Source organism: Rhinoderma darwinii, chromosome 9 (assembly GCF_050947455.1).
Source record: "Rhinoderma darwinii isolate aRhiDar2 chromosome 9, aRhiDar2.hap1, whole genome shotgun sequence".
Lineage (NCBI taxonomy): Eukaryota > Metazoa > Chordata > Amphibia > Anura > Rhinodermatidae > Rhinoderma > Rhinoderma darwinii.
In genome coordinates, this window is record NC_134695.1 from 72,013,983 (window position 1) to 72,040,779 (window position 26,797).

A 26,797-nucleotide genomic window follows, 5' to 3' on the forward strand; every position below is an offset into this window, starting at 1 on the left:
GTGTAAGTGACGGCTGCAGCCAATCACAGGCTGCAGCGGTCACATGGACTGCCGCGTCATCCAGGGAGGTAGGGCTGGATGCCGAAAGAGGGACACGTCACCAAGACAACGGCCGGTAAGTATGAAAGTCGTTTACTTTCACTAGGGAAAGTGCTGTCCCTTCTCTCTATCCTGGACTAATAGAGAGAAGGGAAGCACTTTTCCCGCAGTCCGCAGCAGCTAGTCCGCATCAATTTACTGCACATTTTGGGCAGATCCGCAGCCGTAATCCGCAACCCGGATTAGGTGCGGCATTGATGCGGACAGTTGCGGAGGAATTCCGCCACGTGGGGGCATGCCCTAACTCTTCTCAATAAACCGTTGAAAATGTTGTCCAGGTTCTCTTGATTACTGCCTCCCTGGATTCCTTACCTTGACTGGCTTGCTATATAAGTCTTGCCCTTGCACTTCCTTCCTGACAGACTATTGAGCTTCCTGCCTGTAGTCTAGTTCCTTGCTTTCTGACCACGTCTCTGCCTCACACTACAAACTGTTGCCGCTTATCTGTGTACCGAACTTGGATTGTTTTCTGTCCACGTCTCTGCCTCACGCTACAATCTTCTGCCGCTTATTTGTGCACCGAACTTGGATTGTTTCCTGTCTACGTGTCTGCCTCACGCTACAATGTTTTGCCGCTTATCTGTGTACCGAACTTGGATTGATTTCTGTCCACGTCTCTGCCTCACGCTACAATCTTCTGCTGCTTATTTGTGCACCGAACTTGGATTGTTTCCTGTCTACGTCTCTGCCTCACGCTACAATCTTTTGCCGCTTATCTGTGCACCGAACTTGGATTGTTTCCTGATCACAACTCTACCTCAAGCTACAACCTGTTATTGCTTATCTGTGTACGACTATTACTTGACTACTGTTGCTATTAGCACTCACCTGCCTGATTCTTTAGCTAAACTGCAATACTAAACATGACCCCTGGACAGGAGTGGCTCTGTTTTGAATGAAAGGAACCATGTTTTTCTCGACCTACACAACCCCTTCGAGTGAATAGGGCTGAGCTGCAATACTTGACATAGCCCATGAAGGGGAGTGGCGCTGTTTCTGGAATAAGTCAGACTGTTTTTCTAATCCCAGACAACTCTTTTAAGGTTTGTGGTTGTGTAAAGCGCATAGACAAGCAATTAAAAGAAAAAACACAGAAAAGAACGTCATGGTCGTCATAAAAACATACCACTATACAAAGTCACAAAGTCATGTAAAAAGAAAAATTACAGAACTGTCTGGACTTTTTATTCTTTTTTTGAGATGAGTATTAAAAAGGGCAATAAATAACATCTGTATTTGTATCGTGCCACCTCCAGGGGTCACTCACAAATTCTATATTTAGGTTTCCTTTAGTTTTCAGGGTTTTTTTGTTGTTTTTTTTATTACAAAATGCTTGGTATGACTAATACCTGAGAAAACGGCAAATCTAAAAATAGCCCCACATGGCTGACCTATGGATCCCTTCAGGGTGCTGAATGGCACCAGTAGTGTGCCGTGTCGCCTATTACCATGCGGTAAAGTCATGCATGTTTTACTGCAAATTAAAGCCGTTTTGCAAAGCATTTTTTTGGCCATGCGGCTTGTACAGGTGGATTCAGTGCTTTTTGTTTTACCTGTAGAAGTGAAGCAATGGGGCCAAAAGCAGCATCACAAAACAGCGATAATTCACTGTAAAAAGTGTACGGTTTTGCCACCCTGCACACTAATGGTGCCATTCGCTATGTGAGAATGCGCCCACATAGAAAACATCATATAAAGGGGTTATCCGGAATTAGATTTTTTTTTTATTTAGGGGATCGAACTTAAATAAACAAAGCCAAAAAAGCAATACTTACCTATCCTTGCCCCCAACGATCCGGTGCTGAGGCTCCGGCGGCAATACCAGTGGTTGATTTTTTACATGCACGTAGCATGTGACCGTTGTAGCCAATCATACAGCTCAGCTCATTTTATTTCTGGTGCAATATGCAGAACTGAATTTAACACATTTTTATCTAAAAAAAATACAAATATAACAATGGGTTTATAAATATCATAAAAAACGATTTAAATTTACCTGTGGACCTTATCATCTCTCATTAGAGTGTTTTCAAGGGAAAGCAGCCTCTGATTTTCAGCCGTTTTTTAAACCATAAACCTTATTTGAAGCGTTTTTTGCGTCCTTTTTGGAGCTGTTTTTCTAGTGACCCAATGAAAAACGGCTCAAGATGTGACATGCACTTTTTACAGGGTGTTTTTTTTACGCGCCTTTTTTTAAAACTGGCGCGTAAAAAAAATGCCGCGTCGGAACGAAATGCCGTTTTTCCCATTGAAATCAATGGGCAGATGTTTCGAGGCGTTCAGCTGATGTATTTTCAGCCGTTTTTCGGGGCGTTAACGGCCCCAAAAACGGTTGAAAATGACCTGTGTTAACATACCCTGAAAGTTCAATATGTTTTTCCAGTAAACCAAAAAGGTTCTACCAACAACCCATAGAGTCCTGCACAAGTCACTATTCATGCGGCAATGATCTGAATGTTCTACACTCCCTTCACATTTTAGAAGATCTTGACCTAACAAGGACAAGGTGACATTGGGACTTTAGTTCATGAATGCCAAACCTTCCAAATTCTCAAACTCCGTATACCGTGAGATCTCTATAGAATGTAATGGCACAATATCTGTTACCAAGTATCACATGATAGACTACAATACTATGTCAAGTCCCAGGATGAGCTCCACATTTATCACCCATATGTAGATAAGCATAAAAACACTTTCAGTTCTTTACAATATGTTGCAAACTAGGTGGCGCTGTTGCAGCAGTTCTGTTTGGAGACCTATTCTTTGTACATCTGTAGAGCATGCAGTTTGTAAATGCCAGACGGGACTGAATGATTGTGCCAGCCGCTCAGTGCTCTGTGTGGTCAGTGGAATGAGTCAGCTGGGACCTGGACAGATAAACACATAAAATGGTATTTAGTGATTGTGCGGCAGGCAGTCATCTTGCTTCCCCTTCGTGTGAGGTAACAATGCAGGTGCCTTAGAAGCAGCCAAATTGAGTGGCTGTGTGGGATGAACACAAAGACATGTGCAGACAATGTGATTGCAGACAAATAGATGTTCGAGCTCCGCTTGATGCATCAGCCTGACCTTTTGCTAAGACGTGGACAGCAATTTAACTGAAACAGATGGTAAACGAAGTCGGCACCGAGGATTCTCAACACTTTCTGTATATAATTGTCATTTTCTTCTTTTCTATTTTGAATCTTGAATGGAAGTGGAACGTCGGGGCAGAGGATGATGGAAAAGTTTATAAATTTAAGGGTATGTTCACACGACCTATTTTCAGACGTAATGGAGGCGTTTTACGCCTCGAATTACGCCTGAAAAGACGGCTCCAATACGTCGGCAAACATCTGCCCATTGCTTGCAATGGGTCTTACGATGTTCTGTGCAGACGACCTGTCATTTTACGTGTCGCTGTCAAAAGACGGCACGTAAAATTACGCTCGCGGCAAAGAAGTGCAGGACACTTCTTGGGACGTAATTGGAGCCGTTTTTCATTGACTCCAATGAAAACCAGCTCCAATTACGTCCGTGAAAAAACGCAGCGAAAAACGCGAGTACTTGAAAAAACTTCTGAAATTCAGGAGCGGTTTTCTCCTGAAAACAGCTCCGTAATTTCAGACCTATTTTGCGCTGTCGTGTGAACATACCCTTACACGTCGCATTTTAACAAGTGGCTTCCATTAAATAAATGATGTGTTCGACCCGGAGGAATATGATGAGGATTATCTATAAGGGTCAGGTCACACGTTACGTAAATACTGCAGTTTTTCTGCAACTGAATTCTTTGCCGAAAATCCGCAGCAAACACAGTAGCAGCAAAATGGATGAGATAAAACAAATCTCATCCACACGCTACGTAAATACTGAGCGGAAAAGAAGCTTAGAAATTGACATGCGGTGCGGAATTTTATTCCGCAGCATGTCAATTGTATTTGCGTAATCGCTGCTTGTTTGTTGCGGGTTTTCCCCATTGAACAAATCCCCATCCACGCGCTGCGTAAAAAAAGGTTGAAAAAAAACGTTTAGAAATTGACCTGCGGTGCGTTTTGTTTATCTGTAGCATGTCGAATTATGCTGCGGAATCGCTGCTCTTTTGTTGCAGGTTTTCCCCGTTCGAATTCAATGGGGAGGTAAAACCCGCAACAATAGCAAATGTTGCGATTTTTGCGGCAGAAAAGATTTGATTCCGCCGCAAAAATCTACACTCAGAAAAAGTCTATACTTACCCAGATCTATATGCACTGCGTCCAGTCCAGCCTCCAGGGATGACATTTCATCCCATATCACAAGCTGCAGCAGTCACATGGGATGAAACGTCATCCCAGGAGGCCGGACTGCACGACAACGGAGGGACGATTCGTCAAGAATACGGCCGGGGTAAGTTTCAACGTGTTTTATTATAGCCCTGCTTTCCGCAATAGAAATTCCGCCTGAAAAAACAGTGTGGTGCGGTTTTTCGGACGGATTGTGCTGTGGGTTCTAGGTCGGATACAATGAGAAATTTTATGCAGCATATCCGACCCGTGTGAACCCGACCATAGTCGTTAGTTCTGACTTATAATAATGATTATTGTCTAGTCTGAATGCACAAAATGATCAATAATAACTATATGATTACATTGATGGAAATGTTTATCTGATACACTATATGGCCAAAAGTATGTAGACCCGACCTGGGGATTCCCTACCCAAAGTCCGTACCCCGGTGAGGGGCTTTTTAAGGTGAAAATTGCAAAATCCCTTAGACTCTGCACCCCAGTTTAGCCCAGCCAAATTGAATAGTGACATGGTAGGTCCACGCTCTCTTGTCCTGAGGTCTGACCGTGACCATTCAGAAGAAACACTGGTCATATGGTTTCTACGCGCTGAAACGGATTTGACATCTTATTATCATAAGAATAAGGGCGGATTCAGACGAACGTGTTTTGCGTCCGTGCCGGCTGCGTGGTTTTTACGCGGCTCGCGCGGACCTAGAGAAGTCTATGGGGCAGTGCAGACAGTCTGTGAGTTTTGCGCAGCGTTAGTCCGCTGCGTAAAACTCGCGACATGTTCTATGTGTCGGTGTTTTTCGCGCATCACGCACCCATTGAAGTCAATGGGTGCGTGAAAATCGCGCATTCCCCACGTGCTTTTCTGTTTACAAACATCCAAACGGAGTATCATAAAGATGGCGGTTGCGCGAAAAGCACGCAGCCGCGCATCCATATGAACAGGACACACGGAGCTGTCAAGTGCCTTTTGCGCACGCAAAACGCAGCGGTTTTTGCGTGCGCAAAAAGGTCACGTTCGTCTGAATCAGCCCTAGTAGTAAGAATAAATTGCAGACGGTGTCAATCAGTAAACACTTCACATATGTATCTCTGGGCTGGATTCACACATCGCATATTTGTTGCAGATTTTGATGTCGGTTTTTTTTTAAAACTAAAATTAGAAGTGGATCTAGAAAGAAATACAAATTTCTTTTGAATTCACTTCTGGCTGTGGCTCAAAAATCTGCACCAAAACCTCCAACAAATATGCGATGTGTGAATCCAGACTGAGGATCAGATCGATATCTTAATTTATATGTCTAAGGGTATGTTCACACGCACTAATTACGGACGTAATTCGGGCGTTTTTGCCCCGAATTACGTCCGAAAATAGCGCCTCAATAGCGTTGACAAACATCTGCCCATTGAAAGCAATGGGCAGACGTTTGTCTGTTCACACGAGGCGTAATTTACGCGCCGCTGTCAAATGACGGCGCGTAAATAGACGCCCGCGTCAAAGAAGTGACCTGTCACTTCTTTGGCCGTAATTGGAGCCGTTATTCATTGACTCCAATGAATAGCAGCGCCAATTACGTCCGTAATGGACGCGGCGTTCAAGCGCCTGCACATGCCGTTACGGCTGAAATTACGGGGATGTTTTCAGGCTGAAACATCCCCGTAATTTCAGCCGTTACGGACGCCCTTGTGTGAACATACCCTAACCCTTCAGAAGAGGCAAATGTATGAAAGCAGCAAGGTATTCACATAGTATCATAATATGAAATCTGTGACTTCGGGCTCTTCCTCAGCTATGCCTGGTATTCCTCCTGTACAGCTAATGTGGTTTTGCTACCATGTATGACATAGTGGCAGAGGTACCAGCAAATAGAAAGTGACAACATCCCCTAGTATCTAGAAAAGGATAAATCATGTGTATACAGGAGGAATGTGCATAGGACCCGATTCCTTAAAATACAGAGGCGATGCAAGTGTCCATCACGGTGAGTGAAGAGGGAGAGGAATGATCAGAATCTAGTCTGCAACTATACTTATCCAAATAGCATGGGATGGAAGGAAGTACATGGGCGAGAACATAGACCTGCCTTTTTTTTTTTTTACTGTATTTGTTTTATAGCCTTTTATATACTGTAGAGCAAAGTTACAATGTAGCAAAAATGTATCTGTGTAGATGATTGGACCTTAGTTTTTACCTTCCGGCCAGTCCTGGTCACCATTTCTATCCTAACATATATAGAAAGAGCTCCATCTTACAATTAGGGGGGAAAATGTCTTGTTCCTGTTCTAGCAAAATGTCCTTATGAATGTCAGCCCAGCCGATCTGTTAAATACACATTGTAATAGTAAGAAAAAAGTTAAGTAATTTGACTATTTAAAGAGAGTGCGCACCGTTCAACACCATTTCATTAGTATAGGTAGATAAAATCTACATGAAAAGTTGGGCCACTTTGTAAATAAATTACAATACTTATATTGTATTGTACCTGTAGGGCATGCCCACACGTGGCGGATTTCCTCCGCAACTGTCCGCATCAATGCCGCACAGAATCTGCGTTGCAGATTCTGCGGCGGATCTGCCCAAAATGTGCAGTAAATTGATGTGGACTAGCTGCTGCGGACTGCGGGAAAAGTACTTCCCTTCTCTGTATCAGTGCAGGATAGAGAGAAGGGACAGCACTTTCCCTAGTGAAAGTAAACGAATTTCATACTTACCGGTCGTTGTCTTGGTGACGCGTCCCTCTTTCGGCATACAGCCCGACCTCCCTGGATGACGCGGCAGTCCATGTGACCGCTGCAGCCTGTGATTGGCTGCAGCCGTCACTTAGACTGAAACGTCATCCTGGGAAGCCGGACTGGAGACAGAAGCAGGGAGTTCTCGGTAAGTATGAACTTCTATTTTTTTTACAGGTTGCTGTATATTGGGATCGCTAGTCACTGTCATGGGTGCAGAAACAGTTACTGCCGATCGCTTAACTCTTTCAGCACCCTGGACAGTGACTATTTACTGACGTCGCCTAGCAACGCTCCCGTAATTATGGGTGCACACACATAGTCACCCCTAATTACGGGAGCCCCATTGACTTCCTCGGTCTGGCTGTAGACCTAGAAATACATAGGTCCAGCCAGAATGAAGAAATGTCATGTCAAAAAAGCAAGACGCATCCGCAGCACACATAACATGTGCATGACAGCTGCGGACTTCATTGCGGAAATTAGAATCTCCATTGATGTCAATGGAGAACTTCCGCAATGAGTCCGCAACCAGTCCGCCACAACTCCGCAACAGCCATTGCATGCTGCGGACAACAAATTCCGCACCACAGCCTATGCTCCGCAGCGGAATTGTCCGCATCGTCTAAACGAACCCTACTAAATAGAAGTGGAAGTCAATGGAGAAACGGCTCCGCTGCGGATTAATGCTGCGGAGTGTCCGCAGCGGAATTCAAGAGCAATTCCGCCACGTGTGGCTTTTCCCAAATACTGCAGAGCTGCACTTGCTATTCTGCTGGTTGTTATTGGAAACAGTCAGCAAGCTTGGGAACAGACACCCCCATAATAGCCTAGCTGAGCTCTTATAATGCACGGAGCAGTTTGTTTGTCCTACAACAGATAACTGTACATAGCGGCCTGCTGTACAGAAAGCAAATCATTAGTGCAAGCTCTGTGCAGATACTGAACAAGCAGGGAATGCAGGGAGATTTCAGCTCTGAAGCGCACATAAATGTGAATGCTCTGGATTAGAAATGATAGTAGCAGCTCTGTCTCTAAGCTTCCTTTATATTAGCTACCGACTTTTAGTGTCCCATTAACTTAATGTCCCTTTTTTTTAATTTATTTGTGCAGACCTGCGATCTGCTCATATGTATGGTTCACTCCAGAATCCATTATTAGTCTTAGGGCCAGTTCACACAGTTGACACGTTTTTTGATTCGGAAACCGCGTTGGAAAACGCGCCAAAAAATGGCCGAAAATGGCTCCCATTGATTTCAATGGGAGACGGAGGCGTTGGCGTTTTTTTCCTGCGAGCGGAAAAACTGTCTCGCGTGAAAAAGAAGCAACATGCCCTATCTTCGGCAGAGAAAGCATATTTCGTGGCGTTTTTTGCCCGCAGCGCTCAATGGCCCCAGGCAAAAAAACGCTGCAAACGGCGTGCAGGCAGTTGAAAATCTGCCTCAAAATTCCAGACGTATTATGGCCCTGTTCACACGGATTTTTATGCTGTAGTATTTGCCGCAATAACTGCCGCAAAAAACGGCCGAAATTTACTCCCATTGATTTCAAATGGGAGGTGGAGGCGTTTTTTTTTTTTAATGCTCGCAAAAAAAACGCTCGCGGGAAAAACAAGCGACATGCCCTATCTTGAGACGTTTTCCGCCTCAAAAACCCCATTAAAATCAATGGGAGACGGAAATAGGTGTTTTTTGCCGCGGTTTTTTTTAGGCTTTTTTTTTTGCTATCTCTTCAACAGAAAGATTAAATGAACGCGAGCGTTTTTTCCAAAAAACGCGTTTATTTTGTCTCCCATTGATTTCAATGGGGTTTTTGAGGCGGAAAACGCCTCAAGATAGAGCATGTCGCTTCTTTTCCCCGCAAACGTTTTTGTGGTGTGTTGTTTTTTTTCCTGTCAATATTGCAAAATCACAGCAAGCAATGTTGTGTGTTTTTTGCCACAATTTTGCATAGTCGCAACAAAAAAAGCCATAAAATATACTTGTGTGGAAACACCCAGTATAAATGTATCATCTGATGTTACATAAAGTAAAGCTGGCTGTAGACACCTGACAGCTACCGCCCCCAGCTACCCCGCACAATCAGCTGCCCATAAAGAAACGATACCTAGGGTTTCATCCAGTTTTTGCCACTTTTTAATATACTTTGTTTTCTAATTCCTTACCATTTTCAAGATCTCTGCTTGATGTTTGTGAATGAGAACATTCTTTACACTCAAAAGCTAAAAACCTGCATGGCACTTCTCATTAGCTGAAGGTTAGTTAAGGGTATGTTCACACGGCCTATTTTCAGTAAATGCCTGAAAAACGGGCGAAAAATCGGAAGCGAAGCGCCTCCAAACATCTGCCCATTGAAATCAGTGGGAAAAACGGCATTCTGTCTCGATGGGCCGTTTTTTAAGCGGCCGTTTTGAAAAATGGCCGCGTAAAAAAACGGACACTTCTTGGGACGTTTTTGGAGCTGTTTTTCATAGACGCTATTGACTCTATTCCCTTGAAATCAGCTTCTGATTTTCAGACGTTTTTGAAGCCACTCGCGATTTTTGCGGCATTTTTTACGGCCGTTTTTGGAGCTGTTTTTCAATGGAGTCAATGAAAAACGCCTCCGAAAACGTCCCAAGAAGTGTCCTGCACTTCTTTTGACGAGCCGTCATTTTACGCGCCGTATTTTGACAGCGATGCGTAAAATAAAGGCTCGTGGGAACAGAACATCGTAAAACCCATTGGGCAGATGTTTGTAGGCGTAATGGAGCCATTTTTTGAGTCGTAATTCGAGGCATAAAACGCCCGAATTACGCCTGAAAACACTGCGTGTGAACATACCCTTACAATTGCATCCAGTCTAAGCAATCCTCTGAGCTGAACACATCCTGTCCTGATAGTATGCTACAATGTATCAGTGCTCACAGAGTATTCTCTAGACTGGACTGGATATAACTGTAACAAACCCTCAGCCGTACAAACTATTGGATTAGGATAGCTTTTCAACCTTATTGTTATACAGTGATTAATCGTTATTTACACAAAAGCCTTTGTTTGCTCCACCAAACCCGACAAGCATGGAACGAGGGACTCTGTCATATTAATCCACACTTAAAATAATAATGTGCCTATGTGTTTGCTTTATGGTTAATGCCGGAGGGACTTCTATACATAGGATGCAGGATGTACACGTTGTTCGAAGACTTTAAATAGAGGAGACAACTGATCTGATCGCTGAAAATGAACGTGAAACACATTCGCTATGAGCAATATACAAATACCGAATGAAGATTTCTGGCCGTAATGTGCTGCCCCGCGATTTTTAATAATTCTTTCATAGCCAAACCTACAAAGTCCCCTCTATTAGGGCATGGCCCCACGTGGCGGTTTTCCTCCGCAACTGTCCGCATCAATGCCGCACAGAATCTGCGTTGCAGATTCTGCAGCGGATCTGCCCAAAATGTGCAGTAAATTGATGCGGACTAGCTGCTGCGGACTGCAGTAAAAGTGCTTCCCTTCTCTCTATCAGTGCAGGATATCAGTGCAGGATAGAGAGAAGGGACAGCACTTTCCCTAGTGAAAGTAAACGAATTTCATACTTACCGGCCGTTGTCTTGGTGACGCGTCCCTCTTTCAGCATCCAGCCCGACCTCCCTGGATGACGCGGCAGTCCATGTGACCGCTGCAGCCTGTGATTGGCTGCAGCCGTCACTTAGACTGAAACGTCATCCTGGGAAGCCGGACTGGAGACAGAAGCAGGGAGTTCTCGGTAAGTATGAACTTCTATTTTTTGACAGGTTGCTGTATATTGGGATCGGTAGTCACTGTCCAGGGTGCAGAAACAGTTACTGCCGATCGCTTAACTCTTTCAGCACCCTGGACAGTGACTATTTACTGACGTCTCCTAGCAACGCTCCCGTAATTACGGGAGCCCCATTGACTTCCTCAGTCTGGCTGTAGACCTAGAAATACATAGGTCCAGCCAGAATGAAGTAATGTCATGTCCAAAAAGCAATACGCTCCGCAGCACACATAACATGTACATGACAGCTGCGGACTTCATTGCGGAATTTAGAATCTCCATTGAAGTCAATGGAGAACTTCCGCAATGAGTCCGCAACCAGTCCGCCACTTGTCCGCAACATCCATTGTATGCTGCAGACACCAAATTCTGCACCGCAGCCTATGCTCCGCAGCGGAATTTTCAGCCTCGTCTAAACGAAGCCTAATAAAAAGAAGTGGAAGGCAATGGAGAAACGGCTCCGCTGCGGATTAACGCTGCGGAGTGTCCGCAGCGGAATTCAAGAGCAATTCCGCCACGCGGGGCTTTGCCCTTAATATATAATTGTCCAAACCACAGACTACTGAGGTCAGATCATCCCCTCAGATTTGATGTGGAGCTTTTATTGACATAAAGGGTGACTTCTTCCAGCAAAATTTAAAGGGATTGTCCACCTAGAATTACCCGCTTTCCGGAGGCAGCTACCCCAATGGTGGGCTGATTTGAGGAAAAGTTGTCCTCCATATGTTCCCTGCAGAAATGCAGTATCAGGCTCTGTTCACACTGGCGTCATGGCTTCTGTTAATAACAGAAGCTGTGACTGATCTGTCAATATGCGACCAATGGACCCAATTGACACTTGCGCTTTTGGGTGCTGTCAAGGTTTGGAAATGATCAGAAACAAGATTAATTATACCATGACTGTAGTGTTGCAAAAACTTTCAGACGTTAAAGAGAATGTCTTATAAAGGCAACCCCTGTCCATAAACCCTATATGGGCATATGGAGGTCACTGGGAGAGATCTCCCGCTCGGGACCCCTCTAGATGAACTTGAATAGAGAGCTGCTATGGCAAACACGAGCCACCCATGCAATACTGAAGGAGAAATGTCTGGCTGGCCGATGCTTCCCCTGGCAAAATCAGCGAGTCAGCAGGGGGTGTCAGAACCCACGGCGATCAGCTGATTAAAGGCTCCCATGTAGTAGGGGTTGTCTGTGGTGAGAATACCCCTTTAACAAGCATTTGAAAACCGCACCTGCGTGTTGTTGTGGTTTTCGGCAACATCGTGGCTGCGCCTCAGCCGCCCTTAAGGCCAGATTCCCACGTAGCGTAAACGCAGAAATTCTGCAGCATTTACAGTAGCAGCAAAGTGGATGAGATTTAGAGAATCTCATGCCCACGCTGTGGAACGCAGCGTAAACGTTAGTAAATTGACCTGCGGTGCGGAATTTAAATCCATGTCAATTTATGATGTGTTTTCTGTTGTGGGTTTTCCCCAATTCAATGCGGAAGCTGCATTTCGGATACGCTGTGCAGTTTTTACGCAGCGTATCCGACCCGTGGGAGCCCGGCCTAAGGGTTTGTTCACACAGAGTTTTTTATCAGGCAGAAAAAATCTGCCTCAAAATTCCTTCAGGATTTTTGAGGCAGATTTTGAAATGCCAGCGTTTGTTGCCGCTTATTTGCTGAATTTTTTTGCCACTTTTCTTGCCGTTTTGTAAAATGAATCCAATGCAAAAACCGTGGCAAAACAACGATTCAAACGAGTTTCACGTTTTTTTTTCTTCATCTTATTCATTACAATGGGAGATCAGAGGCGGAAACTGCTCCTAGACAGATGATGCCGCTTTTTTTTTCATGAGTGGTCAAAAGCCGCCTGGGGGGTAAAAAAACGCCTCTACCGTCCATTGAAGTCAATAAGGGGCGATTTGGGATGTTTTTTATTCACATTATATATTATGTATAGATTAGTTTATCCAGAGGACACGTGTAAATATCTCATGGCTCTTGACCTGGAAATAGCGTTCGTTCATTGCTGCCGTGTTCCTAACGACTTGTAATTTGTGCACTTTGCAGGAACCTTACAGTATTAAAATACCAGGTATTAACTTTTGTGTTTTTGCATAGAAGCGTTTGACCTCTCTGTTCTGATAAGGAGTGAATAATAATAATAAAAACTGTAATAGGTTACATTTATAGAACATTACATTGTGCAAACTATTAACATCAATATTTGCAGTCAGTCCTTTGGAGTGGTGCATTAGGGCTAAACAAGGGGGGGGGGGGGAACAAAAAACATTGCCCACAACAAAAAGATTCCAACTACTATTTTTCTAATGCAATCATACAAAGCTCCATCAAGTTTTGTGGAGGCTCCTGGGCAAAAAATTTGTGGGTTCCCTCATCCCACCTCTGGAACTTGGACCAACTAACTAAGAGGCATAATTTAAGGCTCATGGGCCCCAATGCAAAATCTGTAACAGGGCTCCCATCTACCATGTTTATAATACTAGGGTCTTTTTTTATGTGGCACCAGGGCCTGAGTGTGACTGGAACCTCTGCACCCCAAATAGCTACGTTACTGACCCCTTAGAACTGCCACATATAAGAGAGATGGCCATGCATGCGGCTCTCTCTATGGGGATTATGGAGCCAGCAAATCTCTTCAGGTGGCGATAAACCTTAGACGACTGCCGGCCGAATGCTTGTCCGACTGACCGCTGTTCCTGCCGACTCCCCATACACGCTCACGCATGTGTTCTCAATGGGGAGAGGGGAATAAGCCGCTACCAAGACAAGTCCGGTGGTGACTTATCTCCTATGAGGACCAAAGAACGGGCATGTTGAAATCCAAAATGCTGATCCTTCCTTCCCCCAACATCTACTGTCGGGTCAGAGCTAAGACGGTTGGGGCCGGTCCTGCCGAAATTGCAGGATAGGATTGTCAAACAGCCTGCAGGGGACGGGGACGGGACCCACACACTCGTTTTGTGATAGGTGGAGATCCCAAAGATGAGCAGTGTATAAACTACCCATATACATAGTATAGAATTTTAATGATCCCCAAGGTGATGAGGGCCCTGGCATGTACCCCTCGTACACTCCCTATAGCGCACCCCTGCTTGCATAAAATCTATTGACCTCTGTAGCTGCTATGGGATACATCTTCACCTCATAGAAATAAGCCCTACTGTGGCACTAAACTAAACCTATATACAAAACAATTGGATCATAAGGAGCGCACATGCTATTTCCCCTAGCTCTTTGACCAATCCCCAGTAGTAACCACACAACGTACCGTCTTTGGCAAAATTTGGTTATCAGCCAATTTTATTAATCAAATATACAGTGATAAGGCGAGCCCGACCAATCCGACACCACACTCTATGAGCCGGGACATGCCTGCCCCCGGCCCGCCTACGCAAAACCGACCGAGCCCGTCTGCCATCGGTCGGCCTGCCGGGCAGCCGTCAGCTGTCCAGGCTGACCTTCGTAGCTACCCGGGCCATGATTAAAATACTGATATCTTGGCAGAGGGGCCTTAGGGCCAACTCGTATACTGGGCCCGGGTGCGACTGCTACCACGTCACCCCCTATGGCTGTGCCCCTGGTCATTGTGAGAAGGTCCTGGTCTGCAGAGCTACCGTGTGCACAGGTCACCTTTATGTAATTATACAGAGTTCGCACAGGATGGAGGGGCAGCTGTCTGACTCATCACCGAGATGCACGTTTAATATGTAACCCATTAGTCTAATCTCCGACAAGGTGATTATTATGTCCCATCCGGAGCTTTGATGACATATGGGGATTCCAGGCTCATCTGGAGATTCCCTCCTATAAGCCTATGACACGCAGACGGGGGGTCCGTACGGAAGGACATTGTCCCAGCCCCTCCAAATATTTTGCTGTTTCCACCATAAACACATCTTCTTCATCCTTGGTAGCAGAATGATTAAAGGACATTTATATGTATAGTCCGGGATGATAAACATTCACAAGATGAGTAAGAACATATAAAATGCAATTTCTACCATATGCCTGAAACCTGAGCACAAGTAAAACCATCACTTAATAGATAGAGGGTTTTCCTCCAGATGGGGTGTCCCAATATTACTACAATATTTGTACATGGAAAACCCTTATACTCCGTACTGTTAATTACTTTTATAATCCTCACCTCATTTGCATGGAAATTGTGACATCAACGGAAAAAAACAAGGTAATTATGCTTCAATATAGCAACCAAAGACATCACATAAACAATACCCCCTCCAGGCCACATACATAGAGGGCTATTCACTAATATGGTCTACTGCTAGAAGCCGGATGCAAATCAATATTATCTGATGAAATTAGGGAAACGATGAGATCAGTATAAAGAGAATCTAAAAATGAAATGCATAGAAAAGGGCTGCGTCCCAAAATGTCTTATTTTATTAGTTTTGAATATATGAAACTTTTGTAATAAATCTTATTAGAGTAAAGTGGCTTTTTCCTCACCCTTCAGCAGCCTGTAGTTCCCATTTCGGTCTTACAGGGTGCGTAGACTTTTGCAACCAATTTTTTTTTATTGCACCAGTGCATCTTAAAGTGTAACTAAACGTTTGAAAAACTTCTGACATGTCATAGTGACATGTCAGAAGTTTTGATTGGTGGGGGGTCCCTGCACTGAGACCCCCACCAATTGCTCAAATGAACCGGCAGAAACGCTCGTGTGAGCGCACAGCCGCTTCGTGTCTATTCGGCTTTTTCCGGAAATGAATGTATCGGTGTACGGACTCAATAGAAAGTCTATGAGCCTATACTCCGATACATTGGCTTTCCTGAGAAAGCCGAACAGACACGAAGAGGCTGAGCGATCACACGAGAGTTTTTGCCGCTTCGATTGAGCGATTGGTGGGGGTCTCAGTGCTCGGACCCCCACCAATCCAAACTTCTGACACGTCACTATGACGTGTCAGAAGTTTTTCAAACGTTTAGTTACCCTTTAAATCAAAAAAATGATGCAAGGCAAGTAGTCTGGATTAAAAACCTCTTACCATTCTGTGTATACAGATTCTATGCAGAACTATGTGTCTCTATGGTTACAGACTACACACAAACCCTGTGCAGTCTGATCCTGCAGTCATTTGTTACTCCACTCCCTCTGCCTCCTTCTACTGTCTGTAAGTTATCAAGAAGAGGAGGCAGAGGGAGTAGAGTAAGGGCCTGTTCGCATCTGCGTTGGAGCTTCCGTTACGGTCAATGCACACGATGCGTATTACGTGCAGCGCGTATTTGCATGCGGCAAAACCGCAGCATAATACAGTACCAGCATAGACAATGAGATTCCAGGAAATCTGATGTACACGCTGCTATGTTTTCCCGCACGTAAATTGACCTGCGGAGCGGATTTTAAAATCTGCAGCATGTCAATTTAGCTTGCTTTTCCGCTTGCGAATTCTATCTGCCCAGTGCAGAGGAAAATCGCACCAAAACACGCATCATTAAAACGTAAAAACCGCATAAAAGAATTCATCCAAAAACGCACCTTCAGGTACGTTTTTGCCTACAAATTTGTTGCGGTTTTGCTGCAGCAAAATATGCAACATGTGCATGTAGTCTTAGGGGCCTACGACGCAGATCCGTCCGAAAATTTTAGAAATAAAAGCGTAGCATGCTGCACTGTTGTTCCTGGTAAAACCATGGACACCCTGATGGAAACCTATCAGAACCCGTCAGTCAATGGGTTCCGTCGGGCGCCGGTTGTTTCCGTCGTTCAACAGAACTGGTGCTTCGATAATGGAAAGCTAAATGCAGATGCAGAGATCTTGAAATAGTGAAGAGTTGAAACACAAAGGTTTGCGTCAAGATCTGGCATGACGTGCAAAATATTTATGACTTTTGAAAGTGACAAGACAAGTGGGCATGATCTGCAAAAAGTTGTTTAGTCCACATTTAAAAAAAAAAAGAAAGAATATTTTGGGTGAAAATGAAGAAAATTTTGGTGCAAATCCAAACTAGCTCATAGAAGTCTTAGATTTAATTTTCTGCTTTAAATGCACCAAATTTAGAATAGACTGGCGCAATATATGTCCGTTTTTGTAAATCTGGGCCAAAGTATATTAGAAAGTTGCAGGGTTTTTAAAGGGGATTTCTGATACGGCAATATTGATGTCATGTCATGGGCCCGACTTCCGGCAACCCAGACTGTCAGCGGCACGTCACCTTCTTTGTTAATACAGGCACAGCGACGCTTATTTGTTTGTGGCTGTGCCTGGTACTGCAAATCACAGCAGAATGGTGCTGAGCTGTAATACCACAAACAACCTGTAGACAGGTGCGGCACTGTTTTTGGAATGTGTATCTAAACGTGTTTCTAATCCTGTACAACCCCTTTAATATATTTACTGTGTATTATTTGGTTCGTTTTTCACACAACAAAACATTGTGATCCCTGTGGGAACCTGAACTAAGTGTAATCTGAAATTTGTAATGTTCATTTTGGATTATGACATAGCGCAAGCGTGCTGAAATAGGGCCAATCCCAATATTTATTACACTTCAGTCTCTTGGCGGATGGCGAGGTGCGATGCCTGACTTGTCAGTGATGTAACCTTTCTATAAGCGGTGCAGGAATGCTGTCCTCCTGACACGGTGACAACCATTTATCCTATTTGAAAAGATTTCAAAACACTTTTAAGGCAGTGGAGTGCCCGGGTAATTATCCCAGTAATGTGGCAAAGAGTATTAACCCTTTGCCCATTTAAGCCTCCTGCAATTTGGCACATACTGGACTAGCAACTCTGAGGAGGACATCAGGAGAAGGAATGTACATTCAGTCCATAGAGTGGACAAAGCATGAAGTTCTGAATGTAATGTGAACATAGTCTTAAAGGGGTTTCTCACAAACGACAATTATCACCCATCTACAAGTCCCGAACCCCCCCCCCCCGTTCCTCCTCACTGCACCCTCTGCAACGAGGAGGAGCTTGCAAGGAGCGATGGTCAAACATGCCCCCACTGCTCCATTTAATGTTTATGTGACTGATGGAAACCGCCAAGCACTGCACTATGGGTCGTAGGGGGCAGTATTATAGTAGTTATATTCTTGTATATAGGAGCAGTATTATAGTAGTTATATTCTTGTATATAGGGGCAGTGTTATAGTAGTTATATTCTTGTATATAGGAGCAGTATTATAGTAGTTATATTCTTGTATATAGGGGGCAGTATTATAGTAGTTTATATTCCTGTATATAGGAGCAGTATTATAGTAGTTATATTCTTGTATATAGGGGGCAGTATTATAGTAGTTATATTCTTGTATATAGGGGCAGTATTATAGTAGTTATATTCTTGTATGTAGGGGGCAGTATTATAGTAGTTATATTCTTGTATATAGGGGAGTATTATAGTAGTTATATTCTTGTATATAAGGAGCAGTATTATAGTAGTTATAGTAGTTATGTGTGCTGCGGATGCGTCTTGCTTTTTTGACATGACATTTCTTCATTCTGGCTGGATAGTAGTTCTATTCTTGTATATAGGGGCAGTATTATAGTAGTTATATTGTTGTATATAGGAGCAGTATTATAGTAGTTATATTGTTGTATATAGGGGCAGTATTATAGTAGTTATATTCTTGTATATAGGGGAGTATTATAGGAGTTATATTCTTGTATATAGGGAGCAGTATTACAGTAGTTATATTCTTATATATAGGGGCAGTATTATAGTAGTTATATTCTTGTATATTGGAGCAGCATTATAGTAGCTATATTATTGTATATAGAGGCAGTATTATAGTAATTATATTCTTGCAAATATGGGACAGTATTATAGTAATTATATTCTTGTATATAGGAGCAGTATTATAGTAGTTATATTCTTGTATATAGGAGCAGTATTATAGTAGTTATATTCTTGTATATAGGAGCAGTATTATAATAGTTATATTCTTGTATATAGAGGCAGTATTATAGTCGTTATATTCTTGTATATAGAGGCAGTATTATAGTAGTTATATTCTTGTATATAGAGGCAGTATTATAGTAGTTATATTCTTGCATATAGGGGACAGTATTATAGTAATTATATTCTTGTATATAGGAGCAGAATTATAGTAGATATATTCTTGTATATAGGAGCAGTATTATAGTAGATATATTCTTGTATATAGGGGGCAGTATTACAGTAGTTATATTCTTGTATATAGGAGCAGCATTATAGTAGCTCTATTCTTGTATATAGAGGCAGTATTATAGTAGTTATATTCTTGTATATAGGGGCAGTATTATAGTAGTTATATTCTTGTATATAGAGGGCAGTATTATAGTAGTTATATTCTTGTATATAGAGGCAGTATTATAGTAGTTATATTCTTGTATATAGGGGCAGTATTATAGTAGTTATATTGTTGTATATAGGAGCAGTTTTATAGTAGTTATATTGTTGTATATAGGGGCAGTATTATAGGAGTTATATTCTTGTATATAGGGAGCAGTATTACAGTAGTTATATTCTTATATATAGGGGCAGTATTATAGTAGTTATATTCTTGTATATTGGAGCAGTATTATAGTAGTTATATTCTTGTATATAGGAGCAGTATTATAGTAGTTATATTCTTGTATATAGAGGCAGTATTATAGTAGTTATATTTTTGTATATAGGATGTAGTATTATAGTAGTTATTTTCTTTTATATAGGGGGCAGTATTATAGTAGTTATATTCTTGTATATAGAAGTATTATAGTAGTTATATTCTTGTATATAGGGGGCAGTATTATAGTAGTTATATTCTTGTATATAGGGGCAGTATTATAGTAGTTATATTCTTGTATATAGGGGCAGTATTATAGTAGTTATATTCTTGTATATAGGAGCACTATTATAGTAGTTATATTCTTGTATATAGGGAGCAGTATTATAGTAGTTATATTCTTGTATATAGGGGCAGTATTATAGTAGTTATATTCTTGTATATAGGGGCAGTATTATAGTAGTTATATTCTTGTATATAGGGAGCAGTATTATAGTAGTTATATTCTTGTATATAGGGGCAGTATTATAGTAGTTATATTCTTGTATATAGGGGGCAGTATTCTAGTAGATATATTCTTGTATATAGGGGCAGTATTATAGTAGTTATATTCTTGTATATAGGGGCAGTATTATAGTAGATATATTCTTGTATATAGGGGCAGTATTATAGTAGTTATATTCTTGTATATAGGGGCAGTATTATAGTAGTTATATTCTTGTATATAGGGGGGCAGTATTATAGTAGTTATATTCTTGTATATAGGGGCAGTATTATAGTAGTTATATTCTTGTATATAGGGGACAGTATTATAGTAGTTATATTCTTGTATATAGGGGGCAGTATTATAGTAGTTATATTCTTGTATATAGGGAGCAGTATTATAGTAGTTATATTCTTGTATATAGGAGCAGTATTATAGTAGTTATATTCTTGTATATAGGAGCAGTATTATAGTAGTTATATTCTTGTATATAGGAGCAGTATTATAGTAGTTATATTCTTGTATATAGAGGCAGTATTATAGTAGTTATATTCTTGTATATAGGATGTAGTATTATAGTAGTTATTTTCTTGTATATAGGGGGCAGTATTATAGAAGTTATATTCTTGTATATAGGGGGCAGTATTATGGTAGTTATATTCTTGTATATAGGGGCAGTATTATAGTAGTTATATTCTTGTATATAGGGGGCAGTATTATAGTAGTTATATTCTTGTATATAGGCAGCAGTATTATAGTAGATATATTCTTGTATATAGGGGCAGTATTATAGTAGTTATATTCTTGTATATAGGGGCAGTATTATAGTAGTTATATTCTTGTATATAGGGGGGCAGTATTATAGTAGTTATATTCTTGTATATAGGGGCAGTATTATAGTAGTTATATTCTTGTATATAGGGGGCAGTATTATAGTAGTTATATTCTTGTATATAGGGGGCAGTATTATCGTAGTTATATTCTTGTATATAGGGAGCAGTATTATAGTAGTTATATTCTTGTATATAGGAGCAGTATTATAGTAGTTATATTCTTGTATATAGGAGCAGTATTATAGTAGTTATATTCTTGTATATAGAGGCAGTATTATAGTAGTTATATTCTTGTATATAGAGGCAGTATTATAGTAGTTATATTCTTGTATATAGGGAGCAGTATTATAGTAGTTATATTCTTGTATATAGGAGCAGTATTATAGTAGTTATATTCTTGTATATAGAGGCAGTATTATAGTAGTTATATTCTTGTATATAGTGGCAGTATTATAGTAGTTATATTCTTGTATATAGGGACAGTATTATAGTAGTTATATTCTTGTACATAGGGGGCAGTATTATAGTAGTTATTTTCTTGTATATAGGGGGCAGTATTATAGTAGTTATATTCTTGCATATAGAAGAAGTATTATAGTAGTTATATTCTTGTATATAGGGGGCAGTATTATAGTAGTTATATTTTTGTATATAGGGGCAGTATTATAGTAGTTATATTCTTGTATATAGGGGCAGTATTATAGTAGTTATATTCTTGTATATAGGAGCACTATTATAGTATTTATATTCTTGTATATAGGGAGCAGTATTATAGTAGTTATATTCTTGTATATAGGGGCAGTATTAAGGTAGTTATATTCTTGTATATAGGGAGCAGTATTATAGTAGTTATATTCTTATATATAGAGGGCAGTATTATAGTAGTTATATTCTTGTATATAGGAGAAGTATTATAGTAGTTATATTCTTGTATATAGGGGGCAGTATTATAGTAGTTATATTCTTGTATATAGGGGGCAGTATTATAGTAGTTATATTCTTGTATATAGGGGGCAGTATTATAGTAGTTATATTCTTGTATATAGGGGGCAGTATTATAGTAGTTATATTCTTGTATATAGGGGGCAGTATTATAGTAGTTATATTCTTGTATATAGGAGCAGTATTATAGTAGTTATATTCTTGTATATATGGGGCAGTATTATAGTAGTTATATTCTTGTATATAGGGAGCAGTATTATAGTAGTTATATTCTTGTATATAGGGGGCAGTATTATAGTAGTTATAGTCTTGTATATAGGGGGCAGTATTATAGTAGTTATATTCTTGTATATAGGGGGAAGTATTATAGTAGTTATATTCTTGTATATAGGGGCAGTATTATAGTAGTTATATTCTTGTATATAGGGGCAGTATTATAGCAGCTATATCCTTGTTTATAGAACGTAGTATCAGAGTAGTAATATTTTTGTTCATTGTTGGTATGATCATCCATTGCTGCTTCCGTTTACCTGGTGACGCAACTGAATTAATCATTTGATATCCCCTGCATAATTTCTTGGAAACGAAGGGAAGACTTCATCTTAATTAGCATTTTGTTTAATGCTGTTACTAATTCTGGAGTGTCTGGTAGCTTACACCAATGACGTTACCTCTGTGTATTCCGTATAGAAGTTCTTACAATACATTTGTTTGCGTTTAACACATGGCTACGCTTACAGGTTCATTGAAACCTGAACAATGACAAGACATCTGTGTTCGCAGGAATAAGCAATGAGTGAGTCACAGGACAGAATACACTGACTGATATTTCTTCTGCGCTGTGTAGGTAGTCTAGGGGGATACTGCATATTGGGAGAGAGTTTATGATGGGATTGAATAGATTTTCATCTTTGCTTGGTGTGATGGGAGAATGAACCATATTAGTAGAGTCTGTTGTCTTTACATTGTAAAGTCTTGTATATAGTCTTTACGTCACTGAGTACGCCACTAGGCTGCCTTTTTGGTCTAGCTGGGAAAAGTTCTTTCGTCTTAAACTTTTATAGGTTTTTTGAGAGTCTGGAATTTTTATCCTAAGACAATACTGGGAATGGGTCAGAGGGATTGGTTAGAGGGGTTGTTACTCAACCTTTGCTAAATACAGCTGCCCCCTGAGCCAGTTTTAGGGGAAATGGGACCCCCCACTTGTCATTTTAGACACTTATTTCAGCACACATAACACTGCCATAATGTGCCATGATAATACTACCATATAGTCCCCAAATAATATGTAGTGTCCAAATAATACTCCAATCACATAATAATTAAATTGTGAAATAATACTACTATACACCCCTGAATAATACTGGGTTGTTTTAGTTTGCACCTGGGGTTCTCGTCGCGGGTGTCTCTTCGTAAACAGAGACTTTGAGCAATTTCCCAGTTTGACACCTCCTAAAACTGTCTCTGTCTGCCCCAGGGATCAGCTTATGTTACCTGTGAAATCTGCCTTCAACAACACACTTCAATGAATGGGCGACCATCTAATATGTGGTCACGCTACGTTCTTCAGGGCGCAAGCTGTTGCTTCCAGCCGCTCTCTACTCTTACTAATAGAAAAAAGTTCTGAGCTGGGAATAGCTATATACCATATGTTTGCCTTTGCTTGCCCCTGAACCACATAGTGCTCCCTTATTTTTCACTATGGTGATACTGCTCATTAAAAGAACATGCACAGAATACACAAATTCCCTTTGGTTAGAACTGATCACTTCAGCACCTTAGATAACGATGCACCATAATGAATATCATTGGCCTTTTATAGTCAGATTTTTTATAATTGTCATTATGCCTATTGGCAGCTTCACTCAAGTGGATTTTATTAGTCAAGATTTTCACATCTTCAGGGGTGCAAAACATAGCACCATCCCAAGAGCCATATGAGCTGACATTTTAGGTGGAGACGTTGTCCACCTAAGAAGCGTTAGGATAGGCCATCAATATCAGATCAGTGGGGGTCCAACTCCCGGCACACTGCAATCAGCTGATTAAAGGGGTGGCGGAGCCCCAGTGGGCGCTAAATCTCCTTCATTGTTTATCAGGCATAGCGCCGTATATTTGGTAGTGGCTATGCCTGGTAGTGCAGCTTAGTCCCATTCAAGTGCATAGGCCTGTGCTGCAATACTAGGTACAGCCATTACCAAATATGTGGCGCTGTGCCTGGTAAATAATGAAGAGGATGTGGCGCTCCTTGGCCCACTTAAAGGGATCCTGTCATCAACATCTTATCTGTTAAACTCGCCTGACCCCTCAATGGCCGCAGCTGTCCAGAGTTCGTTCCTGTTCTCTTTTTTCCTGAAGTCCTCCTCTGTCAGTAAATATAGTAGTTTAAACTTTTCCCGCCTTTTATGGTAATTATTTTTCCGTCTGGGATGCAGCTTCTTAACCACGCCCACTGCCACCACCTGTCCGGCCCTGACTGGCTAAGGAGCTGTCAATCAAAAAGGAGGTGGAGTCCACTCTGAGATGCTGGAGGAATGAAAACCTGACTCTTTTCAGATGAAGATTTGACTCTTTTCTGCTCATTTGCATATGGCGTGGGACCACTGAAAAACTGAATACTAAAGTTACAGAGCTTACTTAGAACATATTTATAGCTTAGATGACAATGATTTTTCACCCACTTTCACCAGGTATTGCTGGCTTTATAGCTAAAATGCTGGTGACAGGTTCCCTTTAAGTCAACTGTTCAGCTGGGGTGTCGGGAGTTGGACCCCCACCGATTTGATATTGATGGCCTAGTCTATGGATAGGACATCAATATAACCCCTTTTAATATTAACCCTTTTAAATCTTTCAAGTCTCTTTGCCCCTTCTCTGCCTTCAGTTCAGTGCTAATTATGCCTAAGGGCATGACCACACGTGGCGGATTTCCTCCGCAACTGTCCGCATCAATGCCGCACAGAATCTGCGTTGCAGATTCTGCTGCGGATCTGCACAAAATGTGCAGAAAATTGATGCGGACTAGCTGCTGCGGACTGCGGGAAAAGTACTTCCCTTCTCCCTATCAGTGCAGGATAGAGAGAAGGGACAGCACTTTCCCTTGTGAAAGTCAAAGAAATTCATACTTACCGCCCGTTGTCTTGGTGACGCGTCCCTCCTTCGGCATCCAGCCCGATCTCCCTGGATGACGCGGCAGTCCATGTGACCGCTGCAGCTTGTTATTAGCCTGTGATTGGCTGCAGCCGTCACTTAGACTGAAACGTCATCCTGGGAGGCCGGACTGGAGACAGAAGCAGGGAGTTCTCGGTAAGTACGAACTTCATTTTTTTTTACAGGTTGCTGTATATTGTGATCGGTAGTCACTGTCCAGGGTGCAGAAACAGTTACTGCCGATCGCTTAACTCTTTCAGCACCCTGGACAGTGACTATTTACAGACGTCTCCTAGCAACGCTCCCGTCATTACGGGAGCCCCATTGACTTCCTCAGTCTGGCTGTAGACCTAGAAATACATAGGTCCAGCCAGAATGAAGAAATGTCAAGTTAAAAAAGCAAGACGGATCCGCAGCACACATAACATGTGCATGACAGCTGCGGACTTCATTGCAGAAATTAGAATCTCCATTGAAGTCAATGGAGAAATTCCGCCATGAGTCCGCAACCAGTCCGCCACTGCTCCGCAACAGACAGAGCATGCTGCGGACACCAAATTCCGCTCCGCAGCCTATGCTCCGCAGCGGAATTTTACGCCTCGTCTAAACGAACACTGCTAAATTAAAGTGTAAGTCAATGGACAAACGGCTCCGCTGCGGATTAACGCTGCGGAGTGTCCGCAGCGGAATTTAAGTGAAATTCCGCCACGTGTGAACCCAGCCTTAAGTTGAAAATGAGTAAACTGAGACAGACTGATTGCTAGAGACATGCGGCCTGACAACAGAAAAGTCTGTGGTTGATACGCAGTGTGTCCTTAGCAACGGGACTGTCAGACAGCTGTACACTAGTACTGTGCAGCCAAAAGAAGGGGAAAAGCAACTTTGCAACAGTGAGGCCACATCTTTCCCCATCTCAGGCTGTATTTTTTTTAGAACAAATTTTAAAATTATTATTATAAGATTTAAATTATTATGATTATGTCATTGCCTCTCTGAAGAGCTGGAAATCAAATCCCAGCCCTAAACTTTCAAATTGTTTACATTCGGAAATCTAATTTCTAGACACGCTTTGAGTGATGCTTCAAACACATGGAAATGACAAGTGTCCTATAATTATGTGACATTCTATAATTCTAGAATTTTTATTTCACTGGAAAGAATAAAAGTTGTGCTTTGTTCTCTACAACAAAAAGCTTTTGGGTAGGATTAAAGATATTTTACTGATGGATACATTGGAAAAGTAGCCCATATAATTCTATTATATGACATTCTATAGAATTCTAGAATGTCATATAATTCTCGTGCCCCCCTGTAAATAAGTGTACAGGTCTGCATTTTTGTAGTGTCTCATCATCAAGCATTTTTGAGGAAGATATGGATCACATTACAAAGGAGCACAAAGAGAAACCAGAATAAAGAAGTAAGGGGCATATGTAATTAGGCATAACAAGAATTTACAAGTTCTTTCAGAAACTTTTTGTGAGACTTTTGAGATTCCTGCATACTTGTACAAAAGTTCATGCCAAAGTAAGATGGTCACTGGACAAAGAAGAAGAGACACGTCTTTCCATTCATGAAAACTGTAGTCCAGGAAGATCTGTAAGGCTGTATTGTGAGAGTGAGACCTGCGTATCAAAACCACACGTGGTTTTACCTGCTGCAGTTGTGCAATTCGTCTTTTTGGGGGCCACGTAGCTTGTACAGGTGAAATACATTGAAACCCTGTTCTCCACCTGTACAAGTCGCTCACCCCGTGAATTCATCGCAAAACTGTGGCAACTTGCAGTAAAATCAGGTGTGGTTTATTGTGCGGGTCTTGACCACGTGGCACACTACCACTATATGTACAGGCACCTAGAAAGGTTTTCAGGTTGGTTGTAAATAAAACCTTATTGTTAATTAATAAAATGTTCTGCAACTTTCTAATAGACTTTGTCTTTCAGATCGTGTTTAAGATCTTCTACTTGTCAGTGAACGGAAATCTACTTGTTTACATCCAAAGGCTAAAAAAAC

The 26,797-nt window shown here is 41.6% G+C and overlaps 2 protein-coding genes across 2 annotated transcripts in view; one reads left to right on the plus strand and one right to left on the minus strand.

Moving 5' to 3' along the window:
• DHCR7 (7-dehydrocholesterol reductase) overlaps positions 1-2,012 on the minus strand; it is a 45,029-nt gene extending 43,017 nt beyond the window's left edge. Inside the window, exon 1 of the mRNA XM_075838124.1 lies at positions 1,875-2,012. The gene's annotated coding sequence lies outside the window, so the exon portion shown is untranslated. The remainder of the gene's footprint in view (positions 1-1,874) is intronic.
• The window catches only part of PTH (parathyroid hormone), an 82,628-nt gene that overhangs the window by 39,963 nt on the left and 15,868 nt on the right, over positions 1-26,797 (plus strand). The gene's annotated exons all lie outside the window — the stretch shown is intronic.